General features: G+C 41.0%; 1 protein-coding gene across 8 annotated transcripts in view; it reads left to right on the top strand.

The window, feature by feature from the left end:
• Positions 1–492: 492 nt before the first annotated feature.
• ZNF148 (zinc finger protein 148) overlaps positions 493–14,103 on the top strand; it is a 142,841-nt gene continuing 129,230 nt past the window's right edge. For 4 of the 8 annotated variants that reach the window (XM_070370455.1, XM_070370466.1, XM_070370505.1 and 1 more), the window contains exon 1: positions 494–718. The gene's annotated coding sequence lies outside the window, so the exon portion shown is untranslated. Of the gene's footprint in view, positions 719–1,389; positions 1,594–14,103 lie in introns of those variants that run through there. The other 4 variants (XM_070370486.1, XM_070370474.1, XM_070370512.1 and 1 more) reach the window with 3 other exon arrangements.

Raw genomic sequence — 14,103 nt, 5'->3', positions numbered from 1 at the left:
CTACCGCCTGTGGGACAGGTAGCATTTGGGATGGTAGTGACTGGGGGTCACAGCGGAGAGGGCTGGGGAAGAGAGGAGAAACGAAAAAGCCCCCAAACTCTGATAGATAACCTTTCACCTGGGTCCCCACCCGACCATTCCTTTGCCCTGGGCCTGAAATGCACCCGACCACTGAGTCCTCCACGTCTCAGGGAGTTAGGCACTGATTTATACTGAAGCCGGACCCCCATCTCAAAGACATTTCCTCAGTTCTGATCTTTTTCAAATTGCTTTCCTTCCGGGTCCAGCCCGAAGGGACCCTGCGGCTCAGGGCCAGCTTCCCGGACCACGCCGGTCTGGTGACACGCAGGCGCCGGAATCGAAGCCACGCTGGGTCTCCTCAGCCTGGTCCCCGGCCCAAGGAGGGCGGGCGCCGCGGAGCGCTTCCCATGTGCGGGGCTTCCCACAATGCACCGCGCCGGCAGTGGCGGCGACCGCGGCGGCGCTCTAGACGCGGCATGTCTGCGTCTCTACTGCTCTGGGAGGAGGAAGAGAAGGAGGAAGAGGAGGAGGAGGAGGGGGAGGAAGAGGAGAAAGGCGCAGGGGTGGGAGCTGTTGCCGAAGCTGCCACAGCAAAAGTTCTCCCCCCTCCCCCCTTCCCCTCCTCTCAAGGCCCCTAGAAAGGTTGAAGCTGCCGCCGCCTGCAGTCGGTGACCGCGCGACTCGGCGCCCGCCCGCGGTAAAGCGCTCGGCCTGGCAGGCCCGGGCCCGGGGGAGGGCGAGGGAGGGGGAGGGGGCGGCGCGCGGGGGGAGCGCGCGGCGGTAACGGCCTGACCCGGGGGGGAGCGAGCCGTGGCGAGGCTGGGGGTGGCCCCGGGACCGGCCAAGGCCGAGGGAAACGCAGGAGCAGGTTGGGGGACGGGAGGAAGCAGGGCGCGGATGGTGGGTTGGGGGGTTGAGAAAGGATAATGACGGGGGTGGTTGAAGCGAGAAGGCAGCCTCCGAGGCCTGAAGCGGGTGTCAGAGGTAGGGAAGGAGGTGGGATGGTGGCACGGGTTGGCCCGAGGGTGCTGGATGTGGGTGTGAAAAGCCTAGGGAGACACCAGGTCTCTTGTCTGCCGTGCCTGGTGCAGTGCTTTATGCACCGCAGGCCTCAGTCACTGTTGCTGCCTGAATGTGTTCTTTGGGAGAAGGGAAGGGCAGGGGTTGGAGAAAAGGGAATCCTTGCAGGAAACGTAGTGGGAGCGTGCACTAGGAGAGGCCGGAGGGGAAGATGCCAGGTAGGTGGAGGAATGCAGGGGGCGGCTGTGGAGGAGTCTTGAGGATTCCGGGGGGTGTTCATTGTGTAGATACATTAGGTATTTCGTTGTGGAAAGAACTCAAGCGTTTCTAAGGAAAGGAAAGACGGGATATGAGGAGTTTCCCTGAATAGAAAGGGTAGGTTTGAAGCAAGAGGGAGTGTTTAATACCAGAGAATATGAAGAGAATGCATGATAGAATAGACAGATGTAGCAAAATTAGTAAATGTTGGTCCAAAGACTAAAGAGTTATTCCAGATGGGCCAGGATGGCCTAGTTCCGAACCTGTTTGGGCTCTTCTGTAAGATGACATCTGGTAAGTGTGGGTACTGACAGTGGTTGGGGGTCACTGAGAATCAGAGTGTAGTAGTTTGGTCTGAGAAGCTTTAGAACTGCACCAGTGAGTCTGAGAATCTCTGAAGCGGACCTTAAGAAGATGCCCGGCCTACAGGCATTCGCTAGGCCACAGGGTTTAGATTTTAGCAATTTTGAAATATTATCACTTACCAGTGGCTGGGTGAACTGAACACTACTGGCAGATGCTGGAATGGAAATTACTTGACTTGGCGGTTTTCTTCTTCACTGCCCAGCTTATCTGGTCCAAGAGAACTGTTGCCGTGTTATTCAGCTTGGGTTGCAGTACACAGGGTTATAATTAATGGTGGGGAGAGTCCATGCATGGTGGCCCTTCTTTGGAGGCCCCATTTGTAGCTCAGATTAGTCTGATTGACAGGACTGGTTCCATAACCCTGGTTATTGGTTCCTCTCTGCTGGTTGGAGATCTTTTCCACTCATGGTTCCTGAATATATACCCTCACTAAGGCATGGTGGTATTGAAGAAAATGCATTAGCCTACAAAGTGTGCAGCTGCAGAAGGGAGGATGAGGATATCTGTTTTGGTCTTAAGAAGTTGCAAGGAGGTCAGAACTGGCTGTTTTGAAGTCTAGGGGAACCTGAAGAGACTGGGTGATTCTAGAGCCAGGTTGGAGGGAATATTAGTATTTCCCTATCAGGAAATGTACCCAGGCTATTGGGTTTGCTGAGCTCACACCAGACTGGCTTTATTTCCAAGAGGGAACCCTGGGCTAAAACCATACCCTTAAGATTTATCTGAAAATTATTCATGTTTTATATTATTAAAGACTATATACACATTGCATTGTAATATTAATTAAACTGAGGAGAGAGTAGTATGAAAAATCCTTTTATGGATATAGAGGGTGGAGGAATTAAAGGGGAAGATAGAAATTTAGGGGAGCGATGGGAAAATTCAGTCATTTGTTCTTTTAGGAAATAACTCTAAAGGAGAATACAGTTTAACATTTGAGTCGAGAGGGGCTTTTATTAAAAATTTTTTATAGAAATAATTCAGGATTATTTTTAAAAGATTGGAAAACTTTCTATGTCAGTACATTTATAGAGTTATTCATTCTTTTTAAGAGTTTCAATATATTACATAGTAGGTTGTACCCATTTTTATTGTCATCATAGTATGAGAAGATCTGTTTCCTTCCCCCTCACTGGCACTATATATTATCAGTTCTTTTAGTTTTTATAAGTTTAATGGATTTAAATAAAGTATATCATTGTTTTCTCTCCATTAAATTATATAAAGTAATACATGTATGTAATTTTAAAAATTGTCCTGAGGGAGCTTATAATGAAAAGCAGTAACCCCTGTCTCACCTGTCCATTACAGCCCCACTTTCCAGAGACTGCTTCTAAGCATTTTTTGTAGTTCTTAACCATGCTTTTCTCTAGGTCTCCAGGTAATATGTATGTATTCTTATTTCTTGACTGATCAAAGTGACATTAAAAAGGAGTCAAAAGACTTCTTATTCTTACTCTGAGTGGAAAGGATTTGTCATTGCCATTATCCTTTTTTTCCTCCTCCTTTTCAAACTTTGATAGTTATTATTTTAGCTTTTTAATTTGATGTCATATATTTAATATTCTTAAAGGAAAAAAACATTTTAAATTAGACTGGAAAAACTGGGTGAGATGAGTAAGGGAAGTTAGATTGGTGGACCTTTAGGAAAGACTAGGTTGTAGGAAACAGCATCTTTGCAGCCTAAGTGTCGCTGCTTAGAGATGAGGGGGAGTTGCTTGGCAGTGATAGTTGTTCTTCTTAAAAGTAGTTACCAGGTCAACAGTGCAGAATTCTTTGACAGGCTTCTGGAGAGTTTTAGTGTGGGGAATCTGGGAATGGATTAAAACGATCTTTGATTATTCTTTCCAGGCTTTGGTGGTGTCTTACGTTTTTTAGGAAAGAATGGGTCAGTGTGATTATGTGTTTCTTTGTGGGCTGGGGGATGGGGAAATTGGTAAGAGGGAGAGGAGGATGAGGGACAGGTTATGGTGGAGATGGTGATAATTTTGTGGGAGACTGAAGAAAAGGTAAAGAAGTCTCAAGACATTTGGATATAGTTGGCTCTGAAGGAGATTTAAAGTACATTGGTGAGACAGATTTGTGACAATCATTAAGGAAATTAGCATATTTAAGTCACTGATATGTTGGGAATATGGTGGGAAAGAGCATCTGCTCATTTATTGTAGATTCTTGAAATGCTGGTTTTTGAAATTTGGTATGAGGTTCAACATTCCCGAGTCAGGGTGACAGATATTGGGAGTATAGAAAGGTCTTGCTCCCCTTTTTAAGAGTCTTGTTTTAAGTAACCCTAGCTCTTGAGACGACTCCTTACATGTTGAATAAAAACAACATTCACATGTTGATTCTATAGTGCTAAATCTTATATTTGTTTATGGTAATTTTTTCTGTTTGTTTTGCAAATAGTAGCTAGATTGTAACCTGCTCTAGAGCTGACACTTTAATTTCTGGGAAAATTCACAACAGCTTGATTCTTAAGTGCTTAATAAGTACTTGTTGAATGACTGATAGAAAGTAGGATTCACCTTACTGTTAGTAGTGGGACTGTGAAATTGCTGAGCACTATGAGTATTACAGACAGAGTTGTGTATGTGTGTGTGTGAGACAGAGAGAGTGTGTATTGGAGATAGTGAAGAACAAAGGGCTATCTGACTGGGGAAGGCCTTTAGATTTAAGGGAAGACAACAGAATGGATTAGACTGGAACTGTAATAGTCCTGCAGAAACATCTAATGGATGGGACCAAAGGTTCTCTTCTAATTTGAGGCTAGTTTAATCTGAGTAAATCTGGTTTGAAACTGGAGGCTGGTTTAATTTTGATTTTCTTACCTCAGGCCTAAATGACTACTTAGAGATCTTTAGCTGTTTTAAGAATCTGTCTAATTCATTTTGAGGATTTAATAAAAAAGTGTTAGATGAAGTTTCTACCCTCAAGGAATTTATGGTATTTTTATTCTTTTAGAGGGAGAAATACAGTTGTGAAGTAATCCCATAACAGTGTAAGATTTCAGAAAACTGACTTTTTCTTTTTTCCCCCACAATTCCCTATTCTTTTCTAAAACTCTTTTTCTAAAATCCACTCTTCTTTTTCCTCCCAGAACTGCCATCTCTCTTACAATTCCACATGTATCCCCAAATTCCGTGTCTTTGTCACTCTCACAGTTACTCCTTCTTTTCCAAATTACCCTTTTTCTCCAGATTTCCTGTTCTCTTCCACAGTGCTTATGCTTGTGTGGTCAGTCGTATAGCTGTGTCGGATTCTTGGAGACCCCATGGACTGTAGCCTGCCAGGCTTTTCTGTCCATGGGATTTCCCAAAAGGAATACTGGAGTGGGTTGCCATTTCTTTTTCCAGGGGATCTTCCAGACCCAGGGACCAAACCTGCATCTCCAGTGGCTCCTGCATTGGCAGGCAGATTCTTTATCACTGAGCCACAGGGGAAGCCAACATTTCTGTCCCTCACACAATTGTTTTTCTCCCACATTCCTCCCATCTCTCTCCAGCAATCCTCCATTCTCTCCCCACAACCCTCTGTTCTTTCAGAAAACTGATTTTTTAAAACAAATATCAAAAGTATACCTCCAAATGGGAATTTTTGTATTTTGGTAGTCACTTTGAGTGGTAGTGTTTAAAAGGTTTTTGGAACACCTTTTCTGATTTAATGTCTAGCACATTCTATCCAATTTACTTATTTATTGAGTACTTGTAGTGTGCTGTTGAGGGGAGGGAGTCTGTAAAGATGAGTAAAATATGGTCCCTATCCTGTAAGAGTTCATAAACTCTAGGATAGCACAGTTACAAATAATACCGGCATAATGTTATTCTGAATGGTCTTATTGGGACAAATCTTTTTAGTTTGAAAGATTTGATTTTTAGAAATACCAAGGCTCTGTTGGTATCAGAGTGAATAAAAAATAATTTTGGTTTAGATTTAAGTAACACAGAAATGGGGATGATTTTCTTGGTTGACTTATTAACTTTGGAATATACTTCCAAAGAGGAATTTGGAAATACTTTGAACAGTGGCAGTAGGTACTAGATGAATGTTGGTTAAGTGCATCAGATGGTTGGATAGACGGAGTGAATAAAAAATAAGTAAGTGGTAGCCTGCCAAGGTAACTATTTTAAAGAAGACCACACTGACTTTAATATGTAAATAAATTCTGGCTCTGTTTGTTAACAGTTCATTACAAGATGGTTTATGATTAAGTTCCCAAATGAGTTTTATAGACAATAATTGCTTTAGGAGTTCAGAGAATGGAGAAATGAATATTGGCTTAGGTTTGGGGAGAGGATTTACATGTCCCAAACTTTAGCTAGGTATTTGAAAAGATTCCTTAGAGATCTCAGGAGAGGAACTAAACTGCTCCAAATTTCTCTTACAGCCCTAGAATGAACCTAGAGTCTGAATCTATTTTTGTCTGAATGCTTTCTGCCTGTTTCATTTTCACTACTCTTAATGGTTTGTTCCTTTTCAGATTCACCTTTGCTGGGTAGATTTTGAGGTCCCTTTGGAACAGCTTGTGGGGGGATGGTGTCAGTTCTCAGGTATATCTAGTAAAACTGTTAGTTTGTCTTCTTTTTTGAGCCTGTATACCCCACAAATGACTTGGTCTCTGTGAGTGAAGAGAATGAGTCAACTTGGCTCTGTTATCCTGGCATTTTCCTGAATGCTTTTCTCAGAGCTGCTTTCTGAATTACAGAATAGAATAGACAAGAAAATTGAGGGCATATATCCAGTAGACACATGTTTGTTGAATAAATGAATGAATGAGAGTGTCTGAGATAATTTATCTGAACTGTCTATACGTTTTGTTTGTTTCAATTTATTCATAACCTGGCTTTTTCTACAAGGATTTAATGAGGCTGACGGAAATACGTTCACCATAAATGAATTGAAATAATTGAAGTCTAGTTGATGAGAAAAGGAAAGAATGTTAAGACTTATCATTATGGATGTTGAAGAACTAGGAATAAAGTGGAATATAAGCAGATGGAGAAGAAATGGTGTTGTTTGATGGAAAATATGATTCTGAAAGAAAAAAAGTTATTGATATGTGACAGGTTATTAAAGGGAAGCAAGAGAAGATTGAAAGTAGAGGATTATTTGAAATGGCTGATTTTGAGAGGAAGATGATAAGACTTTGAAGGATGAGAGTTTCAAAAGTTTGAAATGTAGTGGAAATTATGATGTTGATTTATAACAAGTTTCAGAAAGTAAAGGGGTGAGTTTTCTTTAGTCAACAGATAATGCACATTTGTTATGTGCAAAAGCATTGTTAGATGCACTCAAGGATAAATCCTTTGGGATTTAATTCTAATAGAGGGGCTAGACTTGAGCACAGAAGACTACACAGTATGATCACAAATATATTAGGAGAAAAGTACCAAATGTTACTAAAGTTAAAAGGTGGAAAAAACATTTGATTAAGGGAAAGCCTGGGACGGCATTTAGTAGCATGGAAGTGACATTTTAGGTAGTCTTTGAAGGGATAGGGATTCCAACTGGCAGAAATTACTCGAAAGAACATTCCAACCTGAGGAAGCAAAAATGTGGTGGTGAGAAGTCAAGGAGATGTGGAGACGAGTGTGTTGGTTTTAGTTTTTTTTTTTTTTTTTACTATGGTCCACAGTAAGGAAAATGTTTCACATCTTCACCTAATATATGCATGTATGAATGTGTGTATGTTTAGAACACAAAGTTTCAATAACAGTAACTGTCCTTACCACGGTGGAGGCACTGTATGTTTTCTCTTGTTCTCTTTGACTAAAAAGAAAAAAAGGATGGCTGTCACTTACTAAACTGATTTCATGATGAATTAATTGATCATAACCTGTAATTTGTAATAAAGAGTTCATGAGTATGGTATAAGATAGGAAAGCTCAGTTGGGGTTGAGTTGAAAATGGATGGCCTTGAAAGCTAAGCTAAGTAGTTTGTATTTGATATGACATAGTGTTGTGCTTGGTAAGCAAGCAAGTTAGGTTTTAGTCTTGGCCTTTCTGTTTACCTCCACGATGGTTGTGGAGAGAATTACTTCCTTTCTGAGACCCAGTTTTCTCATCAGGAAATTGATAATCATTACACCTTCTGGCAAGGGTTATTGTGAGGGTTTGAGGATTAAAGTATGTTAATCTAGGATTTAAAGCATGCTAACATATATCATTACTGTACAGCTATTGAACTTTTTTGAGTAGAGAATTGAATCAAGGACTATGTATTAGATACCTTAGTCTGATGATAGCCATACCATACAAGATAGATTGGGGATAGTGTGGTGGCAGAGTATGACTGGAGGTGAGGAAAGCCCAGTTTGGAGGCTACAGGAGAAGCTAAGACGGGCTTGAATTCGTTTGATAACAGGAGGATTATAAATGAAGGTGTGAGATTTGATTGGATGGAGTGAAGAGGGGAGGATGACTAGGAAATGAGAGTTGGGGAAAGATGGTAAAAGGCAGCAACTGCAATTGGATTACATCTTTGGATAGTTTGGTGGGGTACATTAGAATAGATACAGTTTCCTGCATGAGTAGGTTCTCAGTTGTTTGTTGAATGATTAAATAGGTAAGCCGAGCAATGAACTGTGAGTGAAGACAGTGATAGATGGTTTTGAGAAGGAGGGGTTAGATTGGAGGGTGCTTTTGATGATCTGCCAGGATTTATTCAGTCAGGAAATAATTTTATATACTTACTGTGTGCAAGGTTCTATGGTAGGCCGTGTGAAGGATACACATTTATATATGATGTAAACATGTTCATATTCTTCAAGAGTTTGTCCTGGAACAAAAATGTGTACACATCTGTCTGACAGAAGTACTATGGCAGATTCAACTTTGTGAAGAATTGGTACATAGCTTAGAGCTTGAAGGATAAATAAGATTATAGTAGGCATGATGGTGAGGGTTGGCACTCCAGAAAGAAGTGATATGACTGATAGAAAAATTCTGGATATATTAAGTAATTGGTGGTCTACATGAACTGGAATTTAGGGTTCATGTTGATGAATGGAGGAAAATAAAGTTAAATAGATACCTAAATATCCAGGCTAAAGTGGTTCTTAAAAATTTGTTGGGAAATGACTTATATAGAACGCTCAAATCTTGAGTACAGTTTAATTGTTTCTCTTAGGTTTACATTTATGTAATCATCACCCAGTTCAGTATAAACATTCTCAACATCCCAGAAGGTTTCCTCATGTGTCTCCTCTAAGTTTATGCCGCCTTCAACCAAAAGTAATTACTATACTAACCTCTGTCACACAGAGTAGTTTTGTTATGTTTTCATATTAGGGGAATCATACTTCTGTATCTGGTTTCCTGTGCTCACCATATGACTGTGAGATTCATTCTTTTTCATTGCTCTTTGGGGTTCATTATGTGAATATACCAGAGTGTTTATCTATTCCATGATTATTGGAAAATTGAGTAGTTTCTATTTTTTGGAAATAGAGTTTTAACTTGACTCGGTATGTAGTGGAGAACCATTGATTTTTGAGTGGGTTTAAGAGTGTTTATCTGGTTACCTGTTTTGTTCGTTTCTCTGGTTTTTTTTTGCAATGAAGAGAACCTAGTAACTAGAAGACAAAGAAGGCTATGACAGAAGTGTGAAGTACTGAGAATCAAAGTTGGGATGGTGGTAATGGGAATAAAGGGAAAGGGAGCCATGTAAGAAATAATTGAAAGAAAGATTGAAGGATTTGATGGCAAAAGGGCTTTTGGGAAACAGTGGAGAAAAACAAAAGGGGAACTCCAGGGTTTTTAATTTGGGTGACTGTAAGAATGGTGGTGTCATTAAAAGAAATTATTATATCCCTTAGCAGAACCATGTTGATGGGGAAGAATGGCTACTTTGGTTTTAAGACACATTGACCAGTGTGTGAGGCACCAATGGAAGTATCCAAGGGGTATTGTCTGCTGCTGCTGCTAAGTCACTTCAGTCGTGTCCGACTCTGTGCGACCCCATAGTCAGCCCACCAGGCTCTTCTGCCCCTGGGATTGGAGTGGGTTGCCATTTCCTTCTTCAATGCCTGAAAGTGAAAAAGTGAAAGTGAAGTCGCTCAGTCGTGTCCAACTCTTAGCGACCCCATGGACTGCAGCCCACCAGGCTCCTCCATCCATGGGATTTTCCAGGCAAGAGTACTGGAGTGGGGTACCATTGCCTTCTCCAGGGTATTGTCTAGCTAGAGTTAAAAATACTGCTCCAGCTGAGGAAAGAGTTCCAATGGAGATTTGGGAATATATACGTACAGTTGTACAGAGTTAGTACAGAGCTACTAACTCTGGGTTTGGTAGGGTGCTGATGGCTATAAAATTATCTGGACTAATGATTGAAATGTAATTTGAAACAACCATTGAAGAATTTAGTTTAAAAGCAATAAACTATATATTCTAATTCCTCAGGAATACGTTAGATTGTAGCAGAAGGTAATGATTTAAAGATCATTTGGGGCAGCTGGGGGAAGGTATCCATACTGCTAAGTCACTTCAGTCGTGTCCGACTCTGTTCGACCCCATAGACGGCAGCCCACCAGGCTTCCCCGTCCCTGGGATTCTCCAGGCAAGAACATTGGAGTGGGTTGCCATTTCCTTCTCCAATGCATGAAAGGGAAAAGTGAAAGTGAAGTTGCTCAGTCGTCTCCGACTCTTAGCGACCCCATGGACTGCAGCCTACCAGGCTCCTCCGTCCATGGGATTTTCCAGGGCAAGAGTACTGGAGTGGGTTGCCATTGCCTTCTCCAGGTATCCATAAGAGGAGAGAAAATGTAGAAACAGCAGTAAGGGATGAAACCCTGAGAAGCAGAGAACTGGAGAAAGCTCCTGGACAGAACTTGGGAAAAGACCCATTCTTTGGGCTAAAAAGAGGACTAGTAGTCACTGGAGACAGAAGAAGCAACCAGAGAGACCGGAGTAGAATTCTGTGTTGTGTGTGCATGCCTGTATGCTCAGTTGCTTTAGTTGTGTCTGACTCTTTATTTACCCTATGGACTGTTGTCTGCCAGGCTCCTCTGTCCATGGGATTCTCCAGGCAAGAATACTGGAGTGGGTAGCCATTCCCTTCTCCAGGGGATTTTCCAGACCCAGGCATCAAACCCACGCCTCTTCATGTCTCCTGCATTGGCAAGCTGATTCTTTACCACTAGCGCCACCTAGGAAGCCCCAGAAAAGGAGGTAGTTCAAGTGTCATTGCCAAAAAGATTAAGAACTTGGGTGGTGAGCCATGGGATTTGGTACATGGAATTTTTTTGGTCTTCAAGAGAGTAGTTTGGAGACCAGGGTCCATAGGGTTAAAGGACTGAGTGAGTTGGGAGAATATGGAAGCATCAGCTATAGGAATTGTCTTAAGTTTATTTTAAGAAGGAGGAACAACTCTTCTTCCAAAACTGAAGGCAAGAAGTAACAGATGGATGAAAAGATACAGCATTTTAGAAGCTATATAAAGAGGATTTGATTACAGGTGGAGAAATTGTGATCTGAGAGAATATTATGGAAGAGATTACTTGATGAGATTAAGGATTTAAATATGAAAATGATTTGGATTAGTCAATGAGATGGAGAGTTGTATGTAGAATAAGTCAGTTGTAGAAGATTTCGTAGCTTTCTGGTGATGCTTAACACTCAGTGTGTGGGTGTGGATAAAACAGATGGTGAAGATTGTCTTTCCTTGGGGAAATGCATGGTGAATGTAATGGGAAGTCATGGTATTCTGGAGAGGGCAATATTAAAATGGTTGATGGACAGATTTAAATTGTGTAGGGAGATAAGTGAAGCCAGAAGGAGGTGAAGAGCAGGTGTAGACTTAGAAAATAAAGTAGTTGTGGTTAAAAAAAAAAGGTCTCTAACGTTATAGTCCTAGTGGCGCTGCACTTCCAATTGATGTCCTGTTCTCAGTATATATCTGTAAGTGGCTGAAGTGCACATGCAGGTCTTGGGAGTTGAGGAAGGTCTGTGTAATGTGCAGAAAGGTCTTCAGCACCTCGGTCACTGAGAATAGTGGCTGAATGTGGGACAAAGTAGGACTGACTTCTTTGTGGGGAGCAAGGTGGGAGGGATTCTGGAGCTTGGTAGATGCTGCAGATAGAATGGTTTAAGTGAGTAATGTGAACTGCAAAGAGATTTTCTAGTGATAAAACAATGGGAGTGGCCTTGGGGAACAAAAAGCAATTGGTGCTTTTATCAAGCTGAAGGAGTGGAAGAATGGATAGCTAAGGTCTGTGAAGCAGGTTGTCCAAGAAAAGCCAAACTTGAGACAAGATGAGGGGCTATCCAGATAAGAGATAGAAGTGATCTGAATTGTTGTAGCATGAGGATGGAGATAAAAAGATGGATTTGTTTCATTCACTCTTTAAGTTTTTTATAAATAAATTATACTTGCAAAATCGTAACCATTCATGTGTAGTATACTGAGATAAATTCAACTGAGAGATATTTGTGGATTAGAAAGGAGACAAAGGGGGAAAAAAAGCTGAGGTGGAGGTTACTAATATGAAAGTCAAAAGACATGGTAATTTGTTGACAGTAGAACATGGACAAGCTGATAGAAGCTAGTAAATTGATAGAAATGAATGCAGAGATTGAAGTTGACTCTATATCAGTCTAGTGGGGAGGGATGGGGAGGAACATGGGAGGGAGGTTCAAAAGGGAGGGAATATATGTATACATACCTATGGCTGATTCATGTTGAGGTTTGACAGAAAACAACAAAATCTTGTAAAGCAATTATCCTTCAAATAAAAAAATAATAATAATAATAAAAAAAGAGATTGGAGTTGACCTGAATAGGAATAAGTAAGATGAAGAGGACAGTGAGTAGCTTGTAACGGAGAAAATATGGAGGAAACATAATGCCACCTAAGAAACAAAGCCAGAACCCTATTCCTTCTCTGTGCATGTGAGGACAGTCCTTGCTATCCATGATGTTATTATAAAGGTGATAGATACTATGTCATGTATAATTGTTTTTTAAAAAATGATGAATGATAGAGACATTGAGATTTTTGATCTCTCCTTGAGTGCCTCAAAAACCACAATTCTGCAAAAATTGTGTGGTGATAATTTGTATATGTAAAGAGGTTCAGGTATAAAATGGAAAACGTGGGGTGGATGGTAAAAGGAAGTGTCTTAAGGGATCTAAAGTGGCTTCTGTAGTTTCTTTTTGTCTGTGACTTTTATCTGATATATTTCTTAGTGTGTTTAGGAAGTTGGTCTGCTCTGTCTTCTCATTTCATTTATTACCTGAAAAATACTTTTACTTAACTTTTTATTTAGAGTAGAGCCGATTAACAAAGTTGTGACAGTCTCAGGTGCGCAGCAACGCAACTCAGCCAGACAAGAGAGAGCATATAAATGTATGGTTCTAAATATGGCCTATTTTATTTCTGATTATTTATCATTTGTTGAACATTTCTAGAGGAGCAGTGTTGCCAGTTCCAAAGCCACAATATAGCTAAAACTGAACCATTGCTTCCTTTTTTGTTTTGTTGTAAATCTTCAGCATTATCACCTCAGGGCATGAAACCTTCATCATCTTCCGTGCTGTAGCCCATGGGGTTGCAAAGAGATGGACACAACTTAGTGACTGAACAAGACCTAGACCAGGCCTTCAGTGTTTTGGCTTGCATCTTTGCTCTTCAACTTTTGCTTCTCCTTTTATACAGTAGAATTGATTTTTGTCAGACTTTGTCTTCTGTTAACATTTCCCTTGTACTATCAAAGACTTGACTCTCAAGTGCTTACCTAACTGTGCTTTTAGAGATTCTCCATTAGTACCATGCTCTGGTCCCAGTAATTGGCATTTTAAACCATTAAGGGAAAAATGCTGTATGCTTTAAATCCTTACTATTTGCATTATATTCTTCACATGGTTAATGAATTCTTTCATCTTTCAGTCTCTGAGCAAAGAACACTTCCTGACTCTCCCTGTTCAGATCAGGGTTTTTGATGTTCCTTTATGTTTCATGGAAAGAGAACGTGTTTATTTATTTAACTTTTTATTTTATATTGGAGTATAGCCGATTAACAAAGCTGTGATGGTTTCAGGCGCACAGCAACGCGACTCAGCCAGACGAGAGAGCTTATTTAGTGGCAGTGAGAAAAATACGACAAAGCACGAAATATAGTTTTGGTTTTCCATCCTAGGGCAGCTTTGCTTCAGAATTAGTTTCAGAATCTAGCTCTTGGTCATTCAGCCTTTTTCTCTTATATCTACATTTAGTCACCAAATTTAATAATGAAGAACCTATGGAGACCACCCAGAGCTTTGAAGGCCTAAGATGACCCAAGGATGTCACTTGTTCGATTCACGACTTTACTGTAATCTGCCAATACTCTAGAATTGTTTCTGTGAGTGAGTGAGTGAAGTCGCTCAGTCGTGTCTGACTCTTTGCGACCCTGTGGACTGTAGCCCACCAGGCTCCTCCATCCATGGGATTCTCCAGGCAAGAA

This window comes from Bos mutus, chromosome 1 (assembly GCF_027580195.1).
Source record: "Bos mutus isolate GX-2022 chromosome 1, NWIPB_WYAK_1.1, whole genome shotgun sequence".
Classification (NCBI taxonomy): Eukaryota; Metazoa; Chordata; class Mammalia; order Artiodactyla; family Bovidae; genus Bos; species Bos mutus.
Note: the sequence above shows the minus strand (reverse complement) of the source record. Positions and strands in the feature narration are given on the sequence as shown.